Here is a 14,110-nt window from a genome sequence, read left to right on the forward strand (position 1 = left end):
TGAATTCATCAATTAAACGTGCTGTCATTTCTTAGCTAAGGCACACTCCATTTCCATTCAACTGTTTTTTTAGTTGAATTAGAGAAATAAAACGTTATTTTCAATGTAATGTGATGATGGTGATAGATAAATAGAAACAAATTTTCTGATTTTATTGACAAAATTAGTTGTCTATGAGAATTTCGTGTTGGATTGAAATATTGCTGGTTTGTGTCCAGGATATTCGCCAACTAAACACATTCTCTAAAAATAAGAGTTTCACAACTTTAACTTTTAATTTCATAGTTATTTTGGAAATTTTGTTGTTGAAATCAACTAATTCAAAAACAGTAATACGAATTAGGCGCAGAGCTAATTTCTGTCGTTCCGTGCATAACAATGTTTTTAAATGATTTTTGCATTAAAAATTCCGTCTCCGGTTTTTCCACTAAATGTTTTTTATCTATAAATTTAAATTTGAAAAGTATGAAACATTTAAAAATTGGTGAGAAGTCGATGTAGTTTATTCGGACAAGTTTTTGCAAATGAAAGAGCCGCCAGTCATATGTCATTCGTACTCATCGCCCGTAAGTAACTCGATCTCACTCGTTGTGATGAATTGTATTGTTTCGGTTCTGCTTTTTTGTCAACTTTTTGCAGGCATTATACACCTCATCAGCTGTAATTTTTTACTCTTACTGCTTCTTCTTGGGTGTCGTCTCCTCGGTTCAATTGTTAACGAAAATATGAGAGGAATCTGAAATACTACAATAGCAGAAAATTCTTATAGAACGATATCAGATAATGACAGATAATACTAATGGTGCGGCATATCCCATTGTTTGAAATTCTATTATTCCCGTAAATTAAGGGACGGAAACCTTTTGAAACGAAAATGCAAAAAAAAAACGCTTTATTATAAAAGTCCAACTTTTTAAAGAGCCAATATATTCCCATTAAAACAACGAATAGTTCATGAATAAAAAATAATATTTTTTGACTAAGTGGCTCAGACATCCACCGTTACTATTCGTGTTGTCATGATTCACTATAAATGTAAAAGTAGTTGTTGGTTCTGAATGGTTGAACTTTTCCAGAAAATTTATCTTCATTTTTTTATATAACACTATTGAAGTAAATCGTGAAATCAGTTACGCTGGGTTTGTTTCAATATTGCTTCAGAAGTTCAAAATAAAGTAATTTGCCGGTCTGAAACTCATCTTTGAAACAATTAGTCTTTTATCATTAAAAATGACTATACGGGACTAGGTGTCAATTAAAAATTTGGAACTAGTCGCGTTAGATTTTTTGTCATAATTTTGAAAATTAAACATGTATTGCATGCCTAATAGTGAAAGTTATCAAACAACTGTTCGTCAACAATCACACATTTTTGAAATACTGCCTTTATCGTTAGAATCCCAAGCTGTTAATTTTACGTAAAGATTTGAGTTATTTTTTTTGTTTCTTTTTGGTCTTCGATTGATTACATCGCAATCTATTTTTATACTTATATAATCAAATTTGTCATTTAATGAGTTTATTTTAACAAGTGCATTAGCTGTTTATGTAAATTTTTCGTTAGTGCTACCAAGCAGCTGAACATAAACCGCTGAGCAGACATAATACGGTTTATGTTGAACTGCTTGATAGCATAAAAGTTCAACATAAACTGTTATGCACTGAAGAGTCGAAGGCGAAGCATAAAGTTTACAAATCGGTTATGTGGCCCATGCACAAAAAAGGTTAACCCCTTAATGATGAGCTGTTTATGTTGAACTGTTAACGCAGCCTAACGGTTCAACATAAACCGCTCAGGAATAAACGTAAGTTAATGCCATTTGCAAAACACTTTTTGCTACGAGGTGTCATGTTTAAAAAAAAAACAATTTAAAAATTTTGTGATGGTAATCTGGCCATCAACGGAAACCAGTTGTTGTTTAGTAAGTTGTCTATGAGTTGACGGTCGAAGAGTACAATAAATGAAAATTAATTATAATATCACAATAATAGCAGAATATGTAATAAATAATAATTATTACACGACTTTTCTCCCGAAGTTGGCATGAGAACGATGAAAATACGTAGCTTAAGAAAATATTCGCCTTGACTTTCGAGATGATTTCCAGTTCATTGTCGACTCATATATCATTCTCACCGTTAGATCATAAACCATGATTGCATAATAGGAAAACCAACCAAAACCAGTTATTCATGCTGAAAATAGCTCATACGGCTCACCTTAGCCGCTTTCTACGCAACCAACCCAAGCATCGTCCTCCAGTGAAACTCAATGAATCCTGTAACCTCTCAGAGCTACCAATGAATGGACTTTCTTCGAAAAAATCCTCAGTTTGGGGAAAAGAAAATCTGCTGTGTCCCAGCACGGAGTGAGCAAGCCTCCTCTCCTGGAGCAGGACTACAACAGTCTGGCCACAGTTTAAGGGGTGACCAACCGTATCGAGGCGCTATGCAGTCAGCAGGGTAGCGCCTTTGGGGCCGACACATAATCGACCACCAAGACACAGAGGCAGAGTGGAATCAGCAAAACAGAAAATCGCACTGTGAAGGGAAAATTCACCTCGAGGGGCCATTCTTCCATCAGGCGCTGGGAGCAAACGCCAGTCAGAAGTTCCTCTACTTTCCTCCTGTAGTCAGCAGCACTTCGGGTATTGTGTCCGCGTGGTTCAAGCAGGAGACGTTGGCTAGTGTTGTGCAACCTCCACGTCCACCTGCCAGGGACTATCACACGGGTACACAATGGCAGCGGAAAGTAAGAAAGCTACTTACCCTTTTACTGCAGACCGATGTGCGACGTTTGGCATTGGTGAAAGGTGTATTCTGTAAGGGGGACAAATATTGAATTTTCTCCGAGACGTAATCCGTACAGATGACACTTTAAGATGAGCAGAAATTGAAAATGGCCTAAGCGGAAGCGGTCTTTTGGGGCTAATTTTCATCGAAAGAGAGTTCCACCATCAATAGCTCAAAGGAACGATTTATATAGTCGTTATTTTTATTATCAAATTAATTTTATCGTTACTGTTTCCACTTCTTGTACTTGAAGCAAGTAGAAATGAACTGAATTTTCGTTGGTTGTCTAATATTTGGAGTACTTTATTAATTGCTTCATCTCCGGTGCATATTCAAATAGAGAGCAGATGATAATGGTAGATAAGAAAATTTACGCCAATACTAATAGAAAATCTATTTTAGTTATACTAAGCTTTTCAAATGCCAAATCTTCAACTGAGATTTCAAAAGTTAGAGATTCTCCCCGGGCCCGGACCTTTTCAGGACCACCGGAAATTTGAAGATTTAAAAGAGTTTCTTATTCTTCATAATAAAATAATACTTATTAATCCAATTTTTTGTATCGTTGTGACCGATCTACAAATTTTGCCGGAATTTCTATCCTACCAATACATGCACCAACAGCACGCTCAGTCAAAGCCGAAAGTCACTGGCCGAATGCGGGTAGGCCTTAAAGTGCAATTCACGTGAGGGTCGCGTTTTGGTGTGGGAAATACACAGAGGAGCCCATAATATTACAATCCCTTACCCCGCCATTTTCTCTTGGTGGCCCTGCACATTGCTAGTAACATCTAACAGTTAAACCATGAAACTTTCACTGAAACGAATGCATGCATTGAATTTTTTTTTATAATTCTGATACCAAAAAGATATATCCCTTTCTTATGATGAGTTACATGAAGTGCACATTTGTTTGTTAAGTTTCTTATTTTCATTACCACCGTAACTTACAAAGCCCATAATCATACATCAATGTCCACCATGTTCAACAGACCTAACAAGACCTTTCTGCATCGACTAATTCGAGTTATTAGATCTTTTTGTCGATCAAAGTAATTTCGTTGATTGCTTCCTTTTATCCCTTCTTTAATCTCTTTTGCTTCAACATAAACTTCTCTGTATTTCTTTCCCCCTCTTCCACAAAACTCATCGCCATCGCTCACCGAGGGCCGCTCCAGTCGATGACCAACATTCGAGCCACCCGACGTGTCTTTGTAGGCTGGGGGTGTTTCTCGTGGACCCACACGAAAAGAAGCATGCTACGTTCCACCGACACCTGTACAGCTCCTTATGCAAGATCTCATCCACCATTCACTGTCGATCACCAGCTGGAGGTTGGACTCTCCAGAGCTACTCACCGCTACCCAAATCCAGCGAGCAATGTTACAAATTATGAAATCTTCAAAGTTGTTATAAAGTAGAGCCCTTTGAATTATACAGTTAACGAAATGTGGCTTAATAAATATAAGGAGTGTATCGATAAGTAGTTAGCAACATTCAAGCAGTTAAGTTGGCTTAATTTTTTTGCAGCGTGTTTTGCGGTGACATGTTTGTTTACATGTCAATAACAGCTGCGCAATCGATTGGTTTCGGTACGGTTTATCGTTTCAATGATGAGTCGAATTGATCCGGAAACGCGAAAGAAAATACTGCACACTTGGTGCTCAGAAAGTGGTATCACGTTCAACGAAATTGCAAATCGGGCGAAAGTGCACCACACCAGTGTCAAAAATATTATCAAGAAGTTCGGTAAGACCCTTTCCATGAAGGATTTGCCCCGATCCGGTAGGAAAACGGGTCCCAGCCAGCCCGGCCGGGACTTAAAAGTGGTTGAGTACATCAAGAAAAGCCCATCGGCGTCTACGCGGGATTTGGCCAAAGTTCAACACCAGCTTCGGGATGATTCAACGGACCAAAGTTCGGAACTCCCTGAAAACAGAAGGTGCCGAAAAAGTCCCTGGTACAGCAAGTTCAGGCCAAAACAAGAGCGCGAAAACTGTATAACCGGAATCTACAGAATAAAGACGAATGCATTCTGATCGACGACGAAACCTACGCCAAGGAAGACTCTCGAGCGCTGCCCGGACCGCAATATTATACGAAATCGGTGTACCAGGACCTGGACGACGCTGACACCACGGTAGCGATGGAAAAGTTTGGGCAGAAGGTGTTGGTCTGGCAAGCAATTTGTACCTGTGATTTGCGGTCGTCGATTCTCTTCACGAAGGGCACAATTAACGCCAAGGTGTGCGAGGAAGAATGTTTGAAGAAGAGAATGCTGTCACTCTACAGAAAGCATAAGGCTCCTCCTCTCTTCTGGCAGGATTTGGCTTCAGCCCACTACGCCAACTCCGTTCTACAGTGGTTGTCAAAAAATAATGTACAATTCGTGGAAAAGGACATCAACCCACCGAACTGCCCTGATCTTCGGCCAATTGATAGGTATTGGGCAATTGTCAAGCGGCACTTTCGGAAGGAAGGTACAGTGTCCCAAAACATGCAGAAGTTAAAAAAACTGGACAGCTGCCACCAGGAAAGTCACAAAAGTAACTGTGCAGAGTTTAATGAAGAATGTCAAGTCCAAAGTGCGAGCGTTTCACAGGAACTAGGATTTTCTTCAATATAATCAGTGAAATGCATAAAAATGTAATTTTTCTACAACATATCGAGAACTGATGTCAAAATATGTTTTTTACACTTTTTTATTCAATAATCAATGTTGCTAACTACTTTTTGATACACTCCTTATCTTGAAAAATAAGTTGAGTTGTTTACGAGAATGACACCGATGTCATCCTGCATTGAAAATGCAGAAGCAACCTCTTTGCTCTACGGCATTATCCAACCGAACCAAGTGTAAATTAGTAATTGGATTGCAACTTTTAAATATGTACTTTTCAGTACAGGAAAATTTGTATATCTGTAAAGAGGGAACAAAAATCTTTATTGAATAGAAATTTGAAGACAACGTGAGAAAAAAGTCATTAGAATCCGAATTTTAAAAAATAAAACTTTTCTTCGTCTGACTTTTGATATTTTGTAGTCGATAATACGTCGGAAGTTTTTTTCATATAATCCGGCTTTAACCTTTTTGGTCCTTCACCGGGGATCGTTACAAGAGATTTTTTGCATTGGAGTGCTTCGGGATGATGATTTGATGAAAAATATTGATTTTTTCAATTGTTCCTTTTTAACTACCTTACTTTATGATCAAGGCCATCATCTATCACTTATCAAAAGTGATTTTAGAAAACATAAAGAACTACGCTATAATAATGGCAAGAAATAGTAAACACAGTAAAACCTACATTAATAGAAGGGATTAGTTAAAAAAAGGGATAGTGTTGTACATAGTGCAATACTATCACAAAAGAAGCATGCGAACACCACAATAATGATTTTGATACGTTAAAAACCAGCACAATTTTTTTTAATATACTCAAAAGTCTTTCAATATACTCAAAAATCTTGGTCCAAAATTTATCTGAAGAATTTGTAAAATACAGATTTATTTAGTTTCAATCGCATATTATTAGATGACAATGAAATTTATGGCCATTGACTGTCAGTATATCCCTCTTCATTCATTTAACTTTTGTTACCATACTCAAATGAAGCTCCCTGAATTCATTGTCAATTGAATTATCGTACCTAGTCATTAGAAGTTTTGCTTGCTCAGTTTCAATCGCCAAATTAGATTTTTTGTCGTGACGTTACAAATGAACATGCATTCATCCTTGACAGTTCAGCGGTATTGTTTACAAACAAGCTTAATCAAAAATCGAAAAACATTATTTAATAAATCTCAAAAACAAACCGTATCTAGTCGTGAACAACAGTCAAACAAAAAAAACTCTACTGCTGAACTGTCAAAATGTGTTCATCCGATTGAGGTGAGCAGTGACGGAAAAAACCGAATAGTCTACTTGCTTCATTGCCTTCGTTGTTGGTCTAGGAAAATGGGGTAATACACACCGGATCAGGGTCGTGTCGCCGAAAACCGTTTCGACGGATGCCATTTCGCCGAAAAAGTCATTTCGCCGAAAGCCATTTCGCCGAAAGCCATTTCGCCGAAAGGGTCATGTCGCCGAAAGTCATTTCACCGAAAAGGTAATTTTACCGAATTCGTCATTAGTCTTAATATCCTAATTGGAATTGATAAAAGAAGACAAATAAAAATGATTATGGTTACTCCCGTTTTGTTGACTCAAAATCGTACTTCTGATATGATCCAGAGACTTGAATCATTTTTGTAGGTTTATTCATGATCCTCAGAACGGAATTCCCAAAATAACTTGTTGACTTTATTAGTGTAGCTATCAGGCAATTGTGTGCGAAGTTTTCCGATAAATGAGTGCAGATGGAAAAATATCTAATGCGGCTACATAGTTTTGTTCGTATACTATCCGACCTCACTACCGCTCGTTCGGACCTAACTGAAGTGAAAAAAACAGAGGCCGCCGCTTCCGACGGCGAGGTTATGTGGCTGCGCCACATGCGGAGATTTAAAGCAAAAAAATATTTTTGATCCTAAAAAAATGACCCTTTCGGCGAAATGGCAATTTCGGCGAAATATCCCTTTCGGCGAAATGACTTTCGGTGAAATGGCATTCGGCGAAACGACTCTCGGCGAATTGGCTTTCGGCGAAATGACCCGCTCCCATGCACACCCACTGAAGTTTATATATCTTAATTACTTAATGAAAATAAAACGTTAAAGTTTCATGCATGACTATCTTCAGTCACCATCATTTCTCATAATTGCGAACAGATATTTGCAGTATACATTGAAAAAATAATGAAATATCTAATCTTTGAAAACGCTTTTTAACTTCGAAATAAGCGTGGGACAAAAGGCCCGATTGTGAAAAACATAAAAAATATGATAAAGCTTTCTCTTCAAATTTAAAGACAGGTTTTAGTCTGTTCGTGAAAGAATTTTTTTCCAGGTGTTGTAAAGTTTGCTATAATTGATTAAACTGATAACATATGTATAACTTTTGTAGGAAAATTCCTAAGCATATTAACCTAAAAAATTCGAATCATTTTGTCCCAATAAAATGAGACGAAATCTTTGACGATTGTTCAATTGAATTGCAAGTACATCAGTTGTATTAGAACTAAATTGAGAAAAAACTGAAGATTGGAACAGAAGTTCACTGGTTACATAGTTAGAATCGTTTTCAAAACACTAGAAAATATGGATTTAATCCATAACATACATATAATAACGACATAATTAGTTTTTGTGTATTTTTCCACATATCCACATAGCAATTTTTTTTGTAGTTATCAGGTGTACAACTTTGTTTCCGCCGTTTTCCGATAGGTGACTGTACCGGCTGAGGCTGGTTAGAATACATAGATGATAATGCCTTTAAAGTGAGTGTGTACAGTGCCTAACGAATTGTCATCGCCGTTTCAGTGACAGTTGTTCTTGTTTTCGTATTATTCACGCTCGAAAATGTCTGTTTATGTGCCCAATTCTCGCCATTTGCGGGAAGTTTTACTTTTCTGTTACAATTCGAAAAAAATGCAGCTGAAGCGCATCGAATGCTTTTAGAAACTTACGGTGATGCTGCTCTGAGTAAAATAACGTGTCGGGAGTGGTTTCAACGTTTTAAAACTGGTGATTTCGATGTCGAAGACAAACATGATCTGTGGAAGAGAAAAAACCTTCAAAGATAAATAACAATTTACTACGAGCGCTAAAAGAAAAGCGGCCACAGTATCAAGAGCGACATGGCAAAGTCATCCTCCAACACGACACGAAAAGTGGTCAAAAAGTACCTGGAAACGCTGAAATGGGAAGTCATGCCCATCCCGCCGTATTTCCCAAATGTTGCCCCTTCTGACTTCCACCTATTCCATTCGATGGCACACGGCCTGGCAGATCAACATTTTCAATCCTTCGAAGAGTTGGAGAAATGGATTGCTTCATGGATAGCGTCAAAAAAGGACTCCTTTTTTCGAACCGGGATCCAAAAATGTCCGGAAAGATGGGAGAAAGTTGTCGCTAGCGACGGACGATACTTTGAATAATACATCTGTAAGCACTTTTTCGCAATAAAGCTTTAAATTTTGGAAAAAAAAACGGCGGAAGCAAAGCTGTACACCTAATATATCTTTAATTTTTTGTAGTTATATCTTAGACTTTCAGTTTCAATAAAATTGCTTCGTAAAAATTAGATAACTTCTAAAAATGTAATGCGTTTTGCTCCGGGGGTACATTTAACCCCATCTTCCCCTAGTGAGTAAGTTCGAATGAATAGGTATGGACATCAACTCGATAACTAAAATTCTCTCCGGCCAGAATTATAATCAAAGGGTAGCGATACTTATTTGAGTTTTCGATTATCACCAGCAAGTTTAATTCGATAATTTTCTGCTATTTGAGACGGAAATAATTTATGTTCATTTTGTTATTGATATTTCAGCTATCATGACTCATGTTCACGAGAACGAGAATAGAAGGCTGCTCTCTTATTCAATTGAAAGAGATATTTTGTTATTTCAAGAGATCAACTGACGGAGGATAAGCTGAGCTTCGGTTGAAGGAGAAACGAAGAAGAGAAAAACTTAATGCTGTCCATCAAGTACGTCAGCGAATTTTGTGTATCAAAGTGTGAGGTTTACTGCAGTAGAGTGATCGTGATAGTGTCTCTTACTTGGCGAATTACACATACAATAAACCCTTAGAAAGTCTATTTGCTATAACTGGTCATCCTGATGAAGCCTAGCAATTATGAGACAATTTTGAGATTTTAATTCTCGTTATCTTGTGTAATTTTTCATAGCTTTTAACTACTCAACGAAAACCTTTACTCACTTCGTCTAATGCTTTACTTTTCGTGCTTTTTTCTAACTTTCACGTCGTTTTGGTTTGGCAGTAATCAGACTAATAGCCAGCGAATGTAAATTTTTTAACTCTGCACCTAAGCTATTGGTCCCTATGCAATCCCTTTTGCCATCATACTAACTTCCATTGTACAACTAATTTTAGTTATCGCAACCCTCTATGACCGTCTACTTCCTTCGATATGTGCTACCAGTGGTGGGTGGTGGAAACTGCTAAACGTGGATGAACTATCAGGTGTTGTGTTTGGTTGCTCACTGTTACATAAATCACTTATCTTCTAGACAGTATACACGAATTTATTACACTAAATTACGAAACATGACAAGTCTTACAATCAATACATTGTGATATGTGTAAGTAACCTTCTCTACGGCATTATCGAACCGCACTAAATCCAAGTCGGTTCGATATTAAACACTGCAAACTGAGCCTTTTTGCTGACTTTTCATCAAGCGGAAGTCAAAGCAGCGAATATTTCACCCATCCGCTCTGCATGAAGACAGGCGTAGACTGAGCAAAAAGGCGGGTGAGTAATGTCACAGACATAACTGGAGGACGTGAATACGAACAAAAATGATAATCGTTCGCATTAGTTGATTGTGTGATTTTCGCAACTTTAATTGCTTCGCTCCCAGAATTGTAGCGGTGCAGTTGTACAAAAAAATGGACTAACTGCGGCAAATATATTCCACCAAAGAATTATATAACGCGGAGCAAATGAATGAAAAAAAAGAGAAATAAAGAATTTTCATGTTGATTTTTTCATTTTTGATTTGCATATTTCAGTGAACTAAACTATAAACATTTAGTACGGGGTTCGTTTCTGGCATTCAGAAGGTCAAATTGTGGAATATCCTACGATATTGAACATTGTTCAAAGCATTTTTCTCAAACACGAAACAGTCAAATGCTCGTTTGAAGCGAATTTCGCACTGGAAGTAATCAAATTATTCTAGATTTGCACTAAACTGATGATTTTAATCTCCGATTTGCAAAGAAGCAATCTTTATACTTCTTTAGATAACATGTGGAGTCATTAGAAGGGCCGATTTAGCATAATGTTCCCATCGTTATCCACTTTTCGTTGTATTTTGCTCTAATGCAAACGACCAGCAGCAGGGTGACGCAATCGAACTTCTTTGAAGGAAAGGTGGCTCTGCGAACGTCCCGCAATTGATTCAATACTGAACTGAATTTTCGACACTGGAACTGAGCTATGGACTTGAACCGACCGAAATGATGCACTTGCTTTACTCTTACTACTATTTGCTTTACTTGGTGTCATAAGTTTTATTCTTTGATTATCTTTGATACTGAAATGTCAGAAAACTTCAATTTTGAAATATTTATGATTATGTCATACCTTTGGTGAATCGTGTCTAGAAAAACACAGGCATACGAGTGGTATAAACGCTTCAAAGGTGGTCGTACAAGCTTGGATCATGATGAGATCCCTGGCCGCCCAACAACATCTGTTACTGAAGAAAACATTGAATCGGCGAAGCAAATCGTGTTGCAAAATCGTTCTGTACCGATTAAAGAGATTGCTGTGTTGTTGGGCATCTCTTATGCATCAGCCGAACACATTTTAACTGATGTTTTGGGTTTGAAACGTGTCGCTTCTCGGCTGGTGCCAAAAAAGCTGAATTTCATTCAAAAACAGCAACGTGTTGATGTGGCCAAAGAGATGATTTCCAACGCAGATAGTGACCCCGCGTTCATCGAATGCATCATAGCTGGTGATGAGGTGTGGATCTATGAATATGACGTCGAAACCGCACAACAATCGATCGAATGGCGCTTCGAAGGCGAGCCGAAACCATCCATTATAAAAATCGCCACACGAAAATTTTTCAACTTCTTTGTATAGACGCCAAACAAAAACTAATCGTACGATATGCGTCAAAATTTGACAGAATGTGCATAACAGTGTTGCCAACGTTGAGAGAATAAAAGTTTACCGATTGGACAAGCGCGGGAATTTTAAAATGAAAATTCCGGTTCTTTTTTTATCATAATGTACTGTGGTTGTATAAAAGATAGTCAAAAGTTAAGAGAACTAAGTGCTCACAAGTTAAGTAAAGAAGAATAGCATTGATTGGATGCTATTAATTTCTGCGTTAGTAGCAGAATGCAAATGGTCTCATGTGTAGTGTAAATCATTTTAGACTGCGAAATTTGTTAAAAGGTCTTCAAAACTAATCGTAAACACACACACACCGTCTGTAGTTGCGTAAAATTCGCAAGCACTTTTGCACAAAATTTTCCAGTTCGTTTCTGCACTCATTTCTCCACAGGAAAAGATTTTGTTAGTATCACTCTTTGAGAAATTGTTTCTGTCTGACCTCTAAATGCATAGACTTTATGCCGGAACTTAGTATTTTTCTTAATCAGTATATTGATCCTAAATCGCATCATCGTAGACTGACAGCCTACTACTACAGTCGTTTCATTCTACATTTGTCATATCCATGTATAGACTCTAATTTGCTGTACATTAAATGAAAATTGACGCGTCAGTTTGATTAGTCCCATGAGCGTTGATAATTTATTTATACACACACTAGTTCGTCCACCTTCTTCCAATACTGCCTTTAAATCCATGACGCATCATTGCCATTTCCATCATTTACTCGTATCGGGTGAATCCTTTGAGGCATAGTCGGAAGGTTGTCCGCCCTCGACAAAGCCGATATACTGTTCGCAATTGCTGTGATGTGTATGGATAAATTGTGGATCTCTCTGATGGGTTGTTTGAGTGCCAATGCAAATAAATGGTTGCCGGAGTTTGTCAAAGTGGCCACTGCACCAAAGAGTATTTCATTTTGATGGCTACTGGACTGTAGATTGAGCAGGCTGTTGAAAGAGCAATCGATGTTTCGATTGTGTGATGCCGTAGTAGTATGGAATAACGCCGGTAAAATGTTTTCTCGGTTAGAGGAAGAGAGCAGAATGTTTACGAGGGTAACAGTTTCCGTTACCATTTTGTAGAACATTGCACGTGGTTTTGTTATGATCTTAGTTCACATGCCTGTTGATACCCTTAAAATTAACTAGTTGATGCTACTTCTAAATCAGTTTCAGCAGATATCTTATAATTCTCAATAATCCACGAAATCAACCGATTAAAACTTTTCCCATTCCCTTACCATCCTCGACGAGGCAACATTTCAATTATGTTTCAACCCCAAACCCGCACCAGGGAGGAGAAATTCCACTGCGAGCCACAAACATTTAACGCTCGTTATCGCTCATTATCGTCTCAATTATTTAATTTGTTTTCATTTGTTTTCCGCACCAGTTTCCACGGTATCCCGTCGCTGTAAGCCATGACTTCGTGACTTTATGGTTGCGTGCTCGGTTTCATGAAGCTCCCATTGTGAAAGGGTAAGCATTTTTACCAGTTTCCTCCCCTGGGAAAGACAACCTGAAATTGTCCCATGGCAAGGGATCCTACAACGCGCTCGTATATAATGATAATGCTATTATAATCACAGTCTGCCCTTCAGCACAGTTGAAGAATGTGACTGCTTTGTCGCGTTGGGTGGGGGATGGGAGTCGTGCTATTATTTGCTGACGACGAGAGCAACGAATACTCACAGCCAATTGAAACGATAAGGTTCGGGAAAGCATATGTTTTACCTTTTTTCCATTTCCTTCATATTGCCATTAGCATAAAGAGCAAAAGGTGCACCTGCCCTGTAAAGGAAGAGGAGAGGACCAACGCAAACAAACATCATCATTATGAGTCGGATACAAGGTGATGTTCCCTTTGGAATTTGACCCGACGTTGGCCACCTGTTGTGCGTGACTTTTGAAATAATGCTTTTCCTACCGGTGAAAAAATAAACCATTATTTGACTTTCAGATTTTCCGGATGTTTTTAAACACGTTATGGATCATCAATTGTTATTCGGTGAAACCCTTTGAGCCACTCGTGCAGTACTGTACTGTCCCAGCGGATTGTGGATGTATCATTCCACAAACGGTTTGAATAATAGATTACCTGGTGTTTAGTAGTGGACGTTGTTTGGTTAGGGCTGCTCTCTGATTGCATGAATGTCTAAACCGAGACCATCAATTATCGCATTAGCATTATCCCTGCCACGACCACAACGGGGAACGTAATTTGTTGTTATTTCGGTATTCAATAATGGCCTTCGATTCGTTATCGTGTCAGAAGGATGATTATAAATTTAGTGGAATTTAGTAGATTTTTTTCTGTTTAGACAGAATGTCACAACAGTTGCCATCAGTATATAAATATGATATATGATATGTAATGAATAAGAGTTGTTCTGTTCCCACAAACGGACTCAATAATAATAATAATAATAATAATAATAATAATAATAATAATAATAATAATAATAATAATAATAATAATAATAATAATAATAATAATAATAATAATAATAATAATAATAATAATAATAATAATAATAATAATAATAATAA

The sequence above is a fragment of the Malaya genurostris genome, unplaced genomic scaffold (assembly GCF_030247185.1).
Source record: "Malaya genurostris strain Urasoe2022 unplaced genomic scaffold, Malgen_1.1 HiC_scaffold_5, whole genome shotgun sequence".
Taxonomy (NCBI): domain Eukaryota; kingdom Metazoa; phylum Arthropoda; class Insecta; order Diptera; family Culicidae; genus Malaya; species Malaya genurostris.